Source organism: Rhinopithecus roxellana, chromosome 13, assembly GCF_007565055.1.
Source record: "Rhinopithecus roxellana isolate Shanxi Qingling chromosome 13, ASM756505v1, whole genome shotgun sequence".
In the NCBI taxonomy this organism is placed as follows: domain Eukaryota; kingdom Metazoa; phylum Chordata; class Mammalia; order Primates; family Cercopithecidae; genus Rhinopithecus; species Rhinopithecus roxellana.
Window position 1 is genome coordinate 71,756,784 of NC_044561.1, and position 12,508 is coordinate 71,769,291.

Consider the following 12,508-nt stretch of genomic DNA (forward strand, 5'->3'; position numbering starts at 1 on the left):
GGAAGCTGAATGCACGTCTACCCGGTGTGTGACACAGTGACGAAGCTGAATGTGCATCTATCCTGTGACCAGCAGTTCCACTCCTAAGCATCTACTTGAGAATGAGTTCCTTTGGCCACCAAAAAGTCGTATAAGAATGTTCACAGTGGCTGTATTCATTGATGCTTAAGATGGAAGGAGCCCAAATGCCCATCAGCAGGTGAATGGAGAGTCAAATGGAGGCATATTTAGTCAGTGAAACGTCTCCCAGGAATAAAAAGGAACAAACTATTGATACGCTCAATGACGTAGTTGAATCTCAGAAGAGCTACGCTGACTGGAAAAGGCCAGACACAGAAGCCTGTGCATTCTGATTCCACCTGATGGAAGTTCACATGTGGGTAGAAGCAGGGCATGGGCCTCCGGTGAGGAGACTGTCAGGAAGAGGTGCCAGGGCCCTCTGGGGTGATGAAAATGTTCTGATTCAATCATCATGGGGGTCTCACAGGTGTGTGCCAATGTGAAATGCTAAGCTGACAGGTAAGATCTGTGTATTTCAGCCAATGTAAGGGCACTTCAGTTAAGCACCGGGAAAGGCTTGGGCCCCACCTAGGTGGGTCACCTGGCCCCGCACTAGGGATCTGGCACTAAAGGACCCAGGCATGTAAATGGCCCCGATGGTGGGCTAAGTGCCCAAGAAGTTGTCATCGTTTTTCGAATGCTGCTCTGACTACAAATCTGGTGGTTCTCCACAGTCAGTTGCTGGCATTTTCCCTTCTATCAGACGGTGGCTTCCGAATGTAATTTTAAAAATCTTTTTAATACTAGGTCTACAAATCAATTTCAAGTGTAATTTTATTCTAAAAAAGAAAAAGTCCAGGTGGATGTGGTGGCTCACGCCTATAATCCCAGCACTTTGGGAGGCCGAGGTGGGCGGATCACCTGAGGTCAGGAGATTGAGACCATCCTGGCCAACATGGTGAAACCCTGTCTCTCCTAAAATATAAAGAATTAGCCGAGCATGGTGGTGCACTCCTGTAGTCCCAGCTCCTTGGGAGGCTGAGGCAGGAGAATCACTTGAGCCCAGGAGGCGGAGGTTGCAGTGAGCTGAGATCGTGCCACTGCACTCCAGCCTGGGCGACAGAGCGAGACTCCATCTCAAAAAAAAAAAAAAAAAGAAAGAAAAGGTCCACTGAGCCTTCACCTGGCCCTGTGCTCAGGGCACTGCCTGCCCGGGGCTGCAGAGGCAGTGGCGTCTGTGCTGCTCTCAGCTTTCATTGGTCTGAGTAGCTTCGGGGACCCATCAGGGCCTCCTGTGTCCTCAGTGCCATGCATACAGCAAGTGCTCAACCAGTGCCTGATCTCACAATGGTGTTTATGCAATTCGAAAGACCCCAGTCCCTACACAGCCTTCCGAAGCCCCCTGCCTGGCAGGGCTGGCTATGCACAGCAGAGCGATGACACAAAGCCGGACTGGGCACAGTCCCTGTGACGCTGCGCTCACCGGGAAGGTCGAACGGGAGCTTCCCACAGCACCTTCAAGACTTGCTTGGGAGACAGATCGCACCTTGTTAGAAACGCAGCCAGCTGCTGGTCAGGCTGTTAAGTCCTAACTGCTAGAATTTCTGTTTTTGAGAAGGATGGGCACGCGTATATCTGTCTTTTCTCAATGTTCTTACTCACCAAGTGCTGTGAGCGCCTCTCAGGCACGGGAGACTTTCCAGGGGCTGCAGGGGCCGGACCCTGGGGAGCCTCCTGACTGGCGAAGGGCCTGGGTAGAGGCTTGAGGTGGAAAAGGCTGCTGGGGAAGGGCGCAGGTGGACAGGAGAGCCCTCAGGTGTGAGCAGAAGAGAGGCGGCTTCTTTCTGGGTGCGTCTGAGGAGGATGTTGAGAATCATGTTTCCTGAGCTTATTTAGAAATTAAAAACAACAAAATACCAGGAACACATTCGTGAGGATGGGACCAGGACAAGTGTCGGGAGGGTGCGGAACTCCTGGAGGTGCTGGGGTGTGGATGGTGGTTCACACCCTTCTAGCAGTTTCTTAAGGGGTTAAACGTGTCTCTGACTGCTGCTCCTGGAGAAATGAACACAGGTGTCCAGCAAAGCCTGTACAAGATTCACAGTGGCTTTATTTTACCCCGCAGCCGAATGCTCTGCGACAGCAGGAACCAGCTGCTTCCACCCGTGCGAGATGCTGGGCAGCGCAGTGATGGGAGTGAGAAAAGGCTCCTCGCCTTCGCAGATGGGGTGGGAGAGGCCTGCCAAGGGCATGGGGAAACTTGGGTGATGGAGAGTTATCTTGATTGTGATGTGGTTTCACAGGTGTGTAGTGTCGAAACTTTTCACACTGCACACTACAAATATATGCAGGTTACCATACATCAGCTTTATCTCAATAATGCTGCAAAAATAAATGAATGAAAAACGAAAAGGCGGCTTTCCCGTGTGGAGACAGGAACATGGGAAGTGCCAAGTGGGAGAAGCAGAGGTGAGGGTGGGGCAGTGGGGAGGGGCAAGGAAGGTGCAGGGAAGGGGAAGGAGGGTGCAGGGAGGGGGAGGGGGTTACAGGGAGGAGGGATGGGTGAAAGAGTGGGGAGGGGAGCAGGGGGTGCAGGGAGGAGCGGAAAAGGCGTAGCAAGGGGAGGCAGAAAGGGAGGGGATGGGGGAAGGGGGAAAGGAGGGGAGGTGGGAAGAGAGGGGAGGTGGGGAAAGGGAGGAGAGGGGGTAAAGAAAGGGGAGGAAGGAAGGGAGGGGAGGGGGGAAGGGGTGCAGGGAGGTGACAGGTTTGATGGTGCTGGGAGAGCCACTGCTCCTGACTATAGTCCAGGTCCAGCACTCTCTGCCAATGCTGGAAGTGGGGTGGGAGGAGGGAGGAGGTCTGGTCCTGGTGGAGGGACCTTTCCATCTCTAGGCTGCAGGAGCATGGCGGGGAGTGGGTGGGAAGGGGATGGGGAGCAGGGGGAGGGAGGGAGAGAGGTACAATATTGTTTCCCCAGCAAGCATCCTAGGATCCTAGGAGCTGGAGCTTGCTGGGCTGCCAGAGTCCCCCGAATTCTCCTGCAGGGCCTTCCACTCTGTGCTGCTCTTCCCCTGTGTCCTCTCAAATGCCACCAGCTCCAGGAAGCCCTCCACCTCCGTCTTGAGTACTCCCCTCACCAACAGCCCGCTGGGTAACTCCGGACTTCACTTCTTGGCCACACTAGAGCCCTGTTGGTCCCTGGGCTGCCTCAGAAGCTTATGAGAAACGCCATGTGATGACTGAGGGGGCCCGGTGTCTCCCGGCACAGCACCGTGCACGGGCACATGGGGCCAGCAGAACCCATCCTACCCGCTCGGGGTGGACCCAGGGGGGTGGGTCATGTGGCCTGGCCTGTCATGGTCACTGACACAGGCTGAGAGATGGCCATGACCCCAGCCTGGCCAGTCACGTCTCACCCAGACATGTTGCAGGAATTCCACAGAAGGACATTTCACATTTAGGGGCTGGCAGGACGTCAGCTCAGTTGCCCAAGGACCGCCACCTTGGCCACTGCAGGGCAGAGTGTGGCTGAGACCAACACAGAGGCCAAGTGAAGAGCCAGCCTTGATGGCACTCCCGGAGCGCCTAGATCCAGCTGTGCCTGAAGACTGGCACTGGGATCCAGCTGTGCCTGAAGACTGGCACTGGGATCCAGCTGTCCCTGAAGACTGGCACTGGGATCCAGCTGTGCCTGAAGACTGGCACTGGGATCCAGCTGTCCCTGAAGACTGGCACTGGGTCTCTTTTCATGGTTGGGGATAGGTGGCCATAAGAATGCCACACACTCATTCCAGGCTGAGGTGGACCCAGCCAGCCATGAGAATGAGCTCCCAGGAGCTGAGGATGGAGGGGGAGCCCAACATTGCAAGCCAGGCGCTGGAAAGCCGACCCACCCAGTGCTTGCTGCCGCCCTCTTCCTTGGTGCCGGGGACCCTCGCCAGAGAGACTGGGGAGCGCTCCTGCTAGAGGGGATGTCGGAGACTTTTGGACACTCGGGTGCATGGGGAGGCGCTGAGACTCCTGGGGGGCTTGAGGGTGGCTGGACTGGGGCCACATCCCAGGACTGAGGCCCGCCCCTCCTGAGGGCCCCAGAGGGAAGGGTTCCCCCCACCCCCTCCTCAGAGCACCACTTGCTGCGTTCGGGAAGGGGCTGGTCCAGGTCTCCCTGTTCCTCCACGAAGAGTTGGGCTCGGGCCCTTCTGCGGACACAGACGGCCCTTTGCCCTGTGAGCCTCAGTTTCCTCATCTCTGAAATGGGGACAGTGGCAGCACCACTCAGCTCCCAGGTGGCCGAGGGTTGACCTCAGAGCACTCGCCCCCACCTGGTCGCAGAGACGGGAACAGAAAACACGCGGCCGCCCGGGGCGGGGCCAGAGGGTCGGGGGCGGGGCCAGAGGGCTGGGGGCGGGGCCGGGGGCAGGGCCGAGGCGGCAGGTTGCAGCGCAAGTTCGCGGCGGGCTGGGGCGGACACAGGCTGTGCCTGGTGAGAGCCAAGGAGGAGCCAGGCGCAGGGGTCCGGGGGGAAGAGCAGGCTCCACTCCATGGGTAAGGCCCGGGGCCGGGCACCTGGGCCTGGGATGCCGGGTGCACGGTGGGGGGCAGTTGGGAAGCACGCGGGGGCGGCTGGGGGCCCAGGAGGCTGGGGAGGCGGGGCGCGGCACGTGTGGGGACGTGGGCTCGGGGTGGAGGGTGCCGGGGACCAGAGGCCCCGCGCGCCCCGCGTCCTTCGTGGGGGACACATCCGCCTCCTCCCACCCTGCCTGCGTCTGTCCACACCTTCCCAGGCAGACGCCTGGCCCATACCCCCGGGTTTAGAACCCAGAGCAGTCGCAGTCACCCAAGCTGACTCGCGGGAGGGCTGCCGATGTGCCAGGCTGTGCGGGGAGGGCAGGGGTCACAAACCTGTTACAGTCCCTGCACGTCGGGGGGCTGCCAGTGGAACTCCTGAGACGGCACCAGACGTTGGAACCCAAGAGGCATTTGGCACCACAATCCCCAGGTAGAAGAAAAAAGGAAAACGGGGCCCAGGAGGAAGCAGGCCTGAGAACCCCACGAAGGCTCATCTCCAGGGAGTAGAAGACTCAGGGACCTCCCGCCTTCCCGGACCTCAGGGCATCCAGGGTCCTGCAGTCGCCTGGGGTGGTGACACCCAGAATGGTGTGCAGGCAGGGCAGGGCAGGGCAGGCGGAGCCAGCATCGACCGCATCTCTAGGAGGTCTTGCTTCTCAGAGAAGAGACTCTTCCCAGAAAGCAAAACAGGCGGGGACACCCTAGATTGGTCAGCAGCTCCCAGGAGGAGGGACTGCAGGGACAGACTCGGGGCTTCCTGGTAGCCAGGTGGGTGGGAGACTGGCTCAGCCTCCACCACAGCAGCTTAAAGCACAGCCACCAGTGCCTGAGAAAGGACCCCTGCCCTTCCTAGAGCCAAGGAGGCTCTGTGGGGGTGAGGTGGGACCAGACCCATCTTGACTCTTCTCCAGCTGTGACTTGAAGTTTCTCAGCTCAGTTTAAAAAAACAAAACAAAACAAAACAAAAAACAACAACACAAACTTGGCCTATTGCGGTGGCTCATGCCTGTAATCCCAGCACTTCAGGAGACTGAGGTGGGAGGATCGCTCGAGCCTGGCAGTTTGAGACCAGTCTGGGCAACAAGGCAAGATCCTGTCTATATAAAAAATACAAAAATTTTTGTGCGTGCCTGTAGTCCCAGCTCCTCAGGAGGCTGAGGTGGGATCACCTGAGCCCAGGAATTCAAGGTTGCAGTGAGCTGTGATCATGCCACTGTGCTCCAGCCTAGGTGGACCCTGTCCAGGATGTAGGGTCTTGAGAGCAAGACCCTGTCTTCAAACAAACAAACAAAACCACCCCAAACAAACTCAACTTGGAATTTTACTGGGATTGCATTGAATCTAAAAATTGATTTGGGGAGAACTGACATTTTCCATTATTGAATGTTCTAATCCAGGAATATGGCATAACCATTTACTTACGTGTTTAATTTCACTGTGTAGTTTGCAGGTGGAGGTCTTTCACATCTCCAGTTAGATTTATTTCTAAATATTTGGATGCTGATATGATTTGGTTGTGTCCCCACCCAAATCTCATCTTGAATTGCAGCTCCCGTAATCAGCTTGTGTTGTGGGAGAGACCTGGTGGGAGGTACCTTAATCATGGGGGCGGGCTTTTCCCGTGCTGTTCTTGTGATAGTGAATAAGTCTCACGAGATCTGATGGTTTTATAAAGGGCAGTTTCCCTGCACACGCTCTCTTGCCTGCCGCCATGTAGGACATGACTTTGCTTCTCCTCCACCTTCCACCATGATTGTGAGGTGTCTTCAGCCAAGTGGAACTGTGAGTCCATTAAACCTCTTTTTCTTCATAAATTACCCATCTTGGATATTTCTTCATAGCAGTATGAAAATGGACTAATACAGATACTGTTGTAAATGGCATATAATTTTAAAATTTGTGTTCTGTTTGTGCTAGTCTACAAGCACTTGATGAATTTTTTTTGGGTATGTTGACCTTGTCCCCAGTGACCTTATAACTCCACTGATTAATTCTAACAGGTAGTTTGTCTATTCTTGAGGCATTCCTCTGTATGCAGCTGTGTCATCCACGAACAACCACAGCTTTATTTTTTTCCCTTCCAACCCTTACATCTTTTATTTCTTCTTTCTTTCTGCACAGGCTGAGGCTTCCAGGCCATCGCTGAGAAGAGTGTGGTCCAGGGCCCTTGTCTCCTTTCCATCTCCGGAAGAAGTCTTCCCGTGCCTCAGTAAACTTTCTGATCTTCATGCAAGTCGTGCACCTGGCTGGGTGGACTTTCCTAAGGCAAGTCCCTGTGTACTGTCCTGACACTTGTTGTGCCCTGGGCACGGAGGGGCTCAGCCAAAGCCTCCTTTAGCCCAGCCCCCAGTTGCTCCTCTCTCACTCTGTCGTCCAGGCTGGAGTGCAACGGTGTGCGATCTTGGCTCACTGTAACCTCCGCCTCCTGGGTTCAAACGATTCTCATGCCTCAGCCTCCTGAGCAGCTGGGATCACAGGCATGTGCCACCACGCTCAGTTAATTTTTAGTAAAGACAGGATTTTGCCATGTTAGCCAGGCTGTCTTGAACTCCTGACCTCAGGTGATCCACCTGCCTTGGCCTCCCAAAGTGCTGGGATTATAGGCGTGAGCCACCGCGCCCAGCCAATTTAAAATTCTTTACCCAATGAAAACATTTTTTTCTTTAGAAAAGGTGAAATTAGTTTTTCAGAAACACAAAAATTGAAAGAGTTCACCACCATCAGACGCGTGCCCCGGAACTGTTAAAGTGATGTCCCATGGTTACCAGGTAGAGTGTCTTGACTGTGGGTTGTCCAGGTTCTTGGTGTGTTGAACAAAGAATTGAACAAAATACACAACCAAAGCAACAAAAGAACGAAGCAATGAAAGACAAGCAAGGAAAGAACGGGGTAATGAAAGCACAGATTTTTATTTATTTGTTTTTAAAATTTTTACTGGAAGGCCATGCATTGCCTTCATTTATTGTATTTCCAATCGCTGTACATTTACTTTTGTGAAAACACAGCCTGCATTTTCTACTACAAACAAACAAACAAAAAACTCTAAAAATTGTTTCAGGAACGTGGAGAACTAGCCAACTTAAATAGCGAAAAAGTGCACCGTAATTATTGCTGCACTGCAGTCATTTCTGCGATTCCTGTTTCTTAAATAACTGTCTTGTCTGATAACACAATATATGGAGCGATTATAAAAAGCAGACACATATATTTCTAAAGTCTTACTGAGAATGGCCTTTTGGCCCCTGATAACCAATCATACGTGCGGCTGCAGTGGCAGGTCATGCGTTCCTGTTCGTTCTTAGCATTGTGCATATTTGGAACATGATTTCTGTTTTGCTGAGTTGAAAGCACAGCTACATTGAGGCGGAAGTACATTCCGCAGAGTGGGAGTGGGCTCGAGCAAGTGGCTCAAGACACCATCCCCGCATTGCAATGCTCCCCAGGGTTTTTGTAAAGCGAAAATAATTGGTAACACCCCTAGCCGCCCTTTAGAGGCCTCCCATTGGTTACACCCTATGAAGGATTGATCTGTGGCCAATCAGAGGCTGACGTGGAGGCTTCTGTCTTGTCATCCTAGGGGTGGGATGCGGCCTGTGTGCTGCCCAGTCTTGCCTGGAACTGGTGGAGCCTGCTGCTCTTTTGCTTCTGCCTTAACCCTTGGTTACCCCAATTCCCTATTCTCTTGCCTCAACATCCTCAACATGTTAAGTAAGGTTAAAGTAAACTCTGTAAGCAGAAGGAAAGTTGTATCACATGGACACAACAGTAAAGAAACAGCACCAGAATAGCAACTGTGTAGCCAAATATAGAGAAGAACGTTCCTGTGAGACAAGGGATTGGAACAGACTTCCCCAAAGAAGTAGAGACGGCACATGAGCACACACACAGATGCTCAGCGCCATTCATCATCAAGGAAACACAGCTTCGAACCACAGTGGGACAGTGCTGCGCACCTCCTGGAAGGACTGAGCATCCCCCAGGAAGGACTGAATACCCCCTGGAAGGACTGAGCACCTCCTGGAAGGACTGAGCACCTCCTGGAAGGACTGAGCACTTCCTGGAAAAAATGAGCACCTCCTGGAAGGACTGAGCATCCCCTGGAAGGACTGAGCACCTCCTGGAAGGACTGAGCACCCCCAGGAAGGACTGAGCACTTCCTGGAAAGAATGATCACCTCCTGGAATGACTGAGCATCCCCTGGAAGGACTGAGCACCCCCTGAAAGGACTGAGCACTTCCTGGAAAGAATGAGCACCTCTTGGAATGACTGAGCACTCCCTGGAAGGACTGAGCACCACCTGGAAGGACTGAGCACCACCTGGAAGGACTAGAGTACCTCCTGGAAGGACTGAGCACCCGCTGGAAGGACTGAGCACCTCCTGGAAAGACTGGAATGTACAGGATGGACCATGCCAGTGCAGGGAAGGATGTGTATTCACCGGAACCCCCACACCCTGCATGGGGGAATGTAACATGCTACAGACATTTTGGAAATCAGCCTGGCAGTTTCTTGAAAAGTTACACCTGGCTGGGCACAGTGGCTCATGCCTGTAATCCCAGCACTTTGGAAGGCCAAGATGGGTGGATCATGAGGTAAGGAGATTGAGACCATCCTGGCTAACACGGTGAAACCCCGTCTCTACTAAAAATACAAAAAATTACCGGGGCATGGTGGCGGACACCTGTAGTCCCAGCTACTTGGGAGGCTGAGGCAGGAGAGTGGTGTGAACCCGGGAGGCAGAGCTTGCAATGAGCAGAGATCGCGCCACTGCACTCCAGCCTGGGCGACAGAGTGAGACTTCGTCTCAAAAAAAAAAAAAAAAAAAGAAAAGAAGTTACACCTACAGTCACCACGTGATCTAGCAGTTCCACCCCAGCTGGCCATCCAAGAGAAGGCCTCTGTCCATGTAAAGAACCTGACTTCAACATTCACAGCGGCTTTATTCGTAATAGCTGTGAATGAGAACCACGCCAAATACCCCTCAACAGGTGAATGGGTAAAATAAATTGTAGTACACCCACATAAGGAAAGTTTTTCAGCCAGAAAAACAGAATGAGCTACCCCAGGGTGCAGCAACGATAAATCTCAAAAGCATTATGTTTGGTGATAGAGGCCAGACTCAAAATGCTGCATCCTGGGTGGTTTCATTTATATGAAAGTCAAAACTACAGGGATAGCAAATAGAATACAGGAGTCCAGGACCAGGGTGGAGGAGGGGACTGACTGTCAAGAGGCCTGGGGAGGGAAAGTTTTGGTGTCATGGGAATGTTCCACGTAATCATCGTGCTGGTGGTTGCACAACTGTATACATTGGTCAGAACTCATCAAATTATATTTAAAATTGTGAGTTTTGTTGTATGTAAATTATACCTCAAATAGTTTTGTTGTTGCTGTTACTGTTTTCTGAGACGGGGTCTTGCTCTGTCACCCAGGCTGGAGTGCAGATGTGTGATCACAGCTCATAACAGCCTCGGCCTCCTGGGCTCAAGTGATCTGCATGCCTCAACCTCCCAAGTAGCTGGGACCACAGACACTCATACTACACTAGGATATTTTAAACAATTTTTTGTTTTAGTAGAGATGGGGTCTTGCTGTGTTTCCCAGGCTGGTCTTGAACTCCTAGGCTCAAGCAATCCCCCTGCCTTGGCCTCCCAAAGTGCTGAGGTTACAGGTGTGAGCCGCTGTGCCCAGCTCTAGTTTTTATTTTATTTCGATAGCTTTGCACAAGTGGTTTTTGGTTACATGGATGACTTGTATAGTGGCGAAGTCTGAGATTTTAGTGTACCCATCACCCGAGTAGTGTACATTGTACCCAATAGGTAGTTTTTTTTATTTTTTCAGACAGAGTTTTGCTTTTGTTGCCCAGGCTGGAGTACAATGGCACGATCTTGGCTCACTGCAACCTCTGCCTCCTGGGTTCAAGCGATTCTCCCACCTCAGCCTACTGAGCAGCTGGGATTACGGACATCTGCCACAACTCCCGGCTAATTTTGCATTTTTAGTAGAGATGGATTTCTCCATGTTGGTCAGGCTCATGTTGAACTCCTGGCCTCAGGTGATCCGCCTCGGCCTCCCAAAGTGCTGGGATTACAGGGGTGAGCCACCACGCCCGGCCTCCCAGTGGGTAGTTCTCGATCCCTCATCCCCTCCCTCCCTCCTCCTCTTTGATTCTCCAGTGTTCATTACACCACTCTGCATGCCTTTGCGTACCCCCAGCCTAGTCCCGCTTCTAAGTGAGAACATACAGTATTTGGTTTTCCATTCCTGAGTTACATCACTTAGAATAATGGTCTACACAGTTCCAGCCAAGTTGCTACAAAATACATTATTTCATTCTTTTTTATGACTGAGTTGTATTTCATGACATATATATGTGTGTATTTCATTATCTGTCTATTGTCTGTCTGTCTGTCTGTCTATCTATCTATCTATCTATCTATCTATCTATCTATCTATCTAAATCTGTCTCACACTTTCTTTTTTTTGAGACAGAGTCTCACTCTGTCACCCAGGCTGGAGTGCAGTGGTGTGATCTCGGCTCACTGCAAGCTCCGCCTCCCAGGTTCACGCCATTCTCCTGCCTCAGCCTCCCAAGTAGCTGGGACTACAGGCACCCGCCACCACACCTGGCTAATTTTTTTTTGTATTTTTAGTAGAGACAGGGTTTCATCGCGTTAGCCAGGATGGTCTTTTTTTTTTTTTTGAGACGGAGTCTCGCTCTGTTGCCCAGGCTGGAGTGCAGTGGCCAGATCTCAGCTCACTGCAAGCTCCGCCTCCTGGGTTCACGCCATTCTCCTGCCTTAGCCTCCCGAGTAGCTGGGACTACAGGCTCCCGCCACCTCGCCGGGCTAGTTTTTTGTATTTTTTTTAGTAGAGACGGGGTTTCACCGTGTTAGCCAGGATGGTCTCGATCTCCTGACCTCGTGATCCGCCCGTCTCGGCCTCCCAAAGTGCTGGTATTACAGGCTTGAGCCACCGTGCCCGGCCCTGGGATGGTCTTGATCTCCTGACCTTGTCATCCACCCGCCTCAGCCTCCCAAAGTGCTGGGATTACAGGCGTGAGCCAGCACGTCCGGCCATCTCACACTTTCTTCATTGGCTCATCAGCCGATGGGCACTTAGGTTGGTTTCATGTCTTTGCAATTGTGAATTGTGCTGTGATAAACACACCTATGCAGGTGTCTTTTGGATGTAGTGACTCTTCCTTTCCTTTGGGTAGATGCCCATTAGAGGGATTGCTGGGTCAAATGGCAAATCTACTTTTAGTTCTTTGAGAAATCTCCACACTGTTTTCTATAGAGGTTGTATTAGTTTACATTCCCACTAGCAGTGTGTAAGCGTTCCCTTTCACCACATCCACACCAACATCTATTGTTTTTTGACTTTTTATTGAGGCAGACATTTAAAAATAAATATGCATCCATTCACTCTAAGAAAAGTAACAGGCAAGGCAAGTGTTAGAAAGAAAAGAGCAAGTTTTCCTCTGCCTAGCAGGGGAAAGTGCAGTGAGCTCACTTCAAGGACAGTTACAAGATCACACTGAGTAGCCAAGGCCAAAGGAATGGGCTCCAGACACCCCCACTCCAGAGCAAGGTTGAGGAAAAAAAGAAAGAAAGACAAATTCTTTTACTGTTACTCCTTTCCCAGGCTTCTTAAGCATGATTATGTTTTACAAATGTCTGTATTTAGCCAGTTCTTGTTTTTCTTTTGACACAGCTACAAGGTCACTAGCTATGCAAAGCCCCAAGTTATGCTAAGTCAACAGTTACACTATAGATCACGTGACCTGTCATTGTATGATTAACTGCTTTTGTTTTACTCGTGTAAGTCCGCTTCTAAAAACCCTGCTCAGTCTTTGTTCAATGCGCAGCTTTTTGGATGTGAGTCCACTGAGGCGGTGCGTACCTAAAATAAACAACAATCCTCCTGTACCCCATAC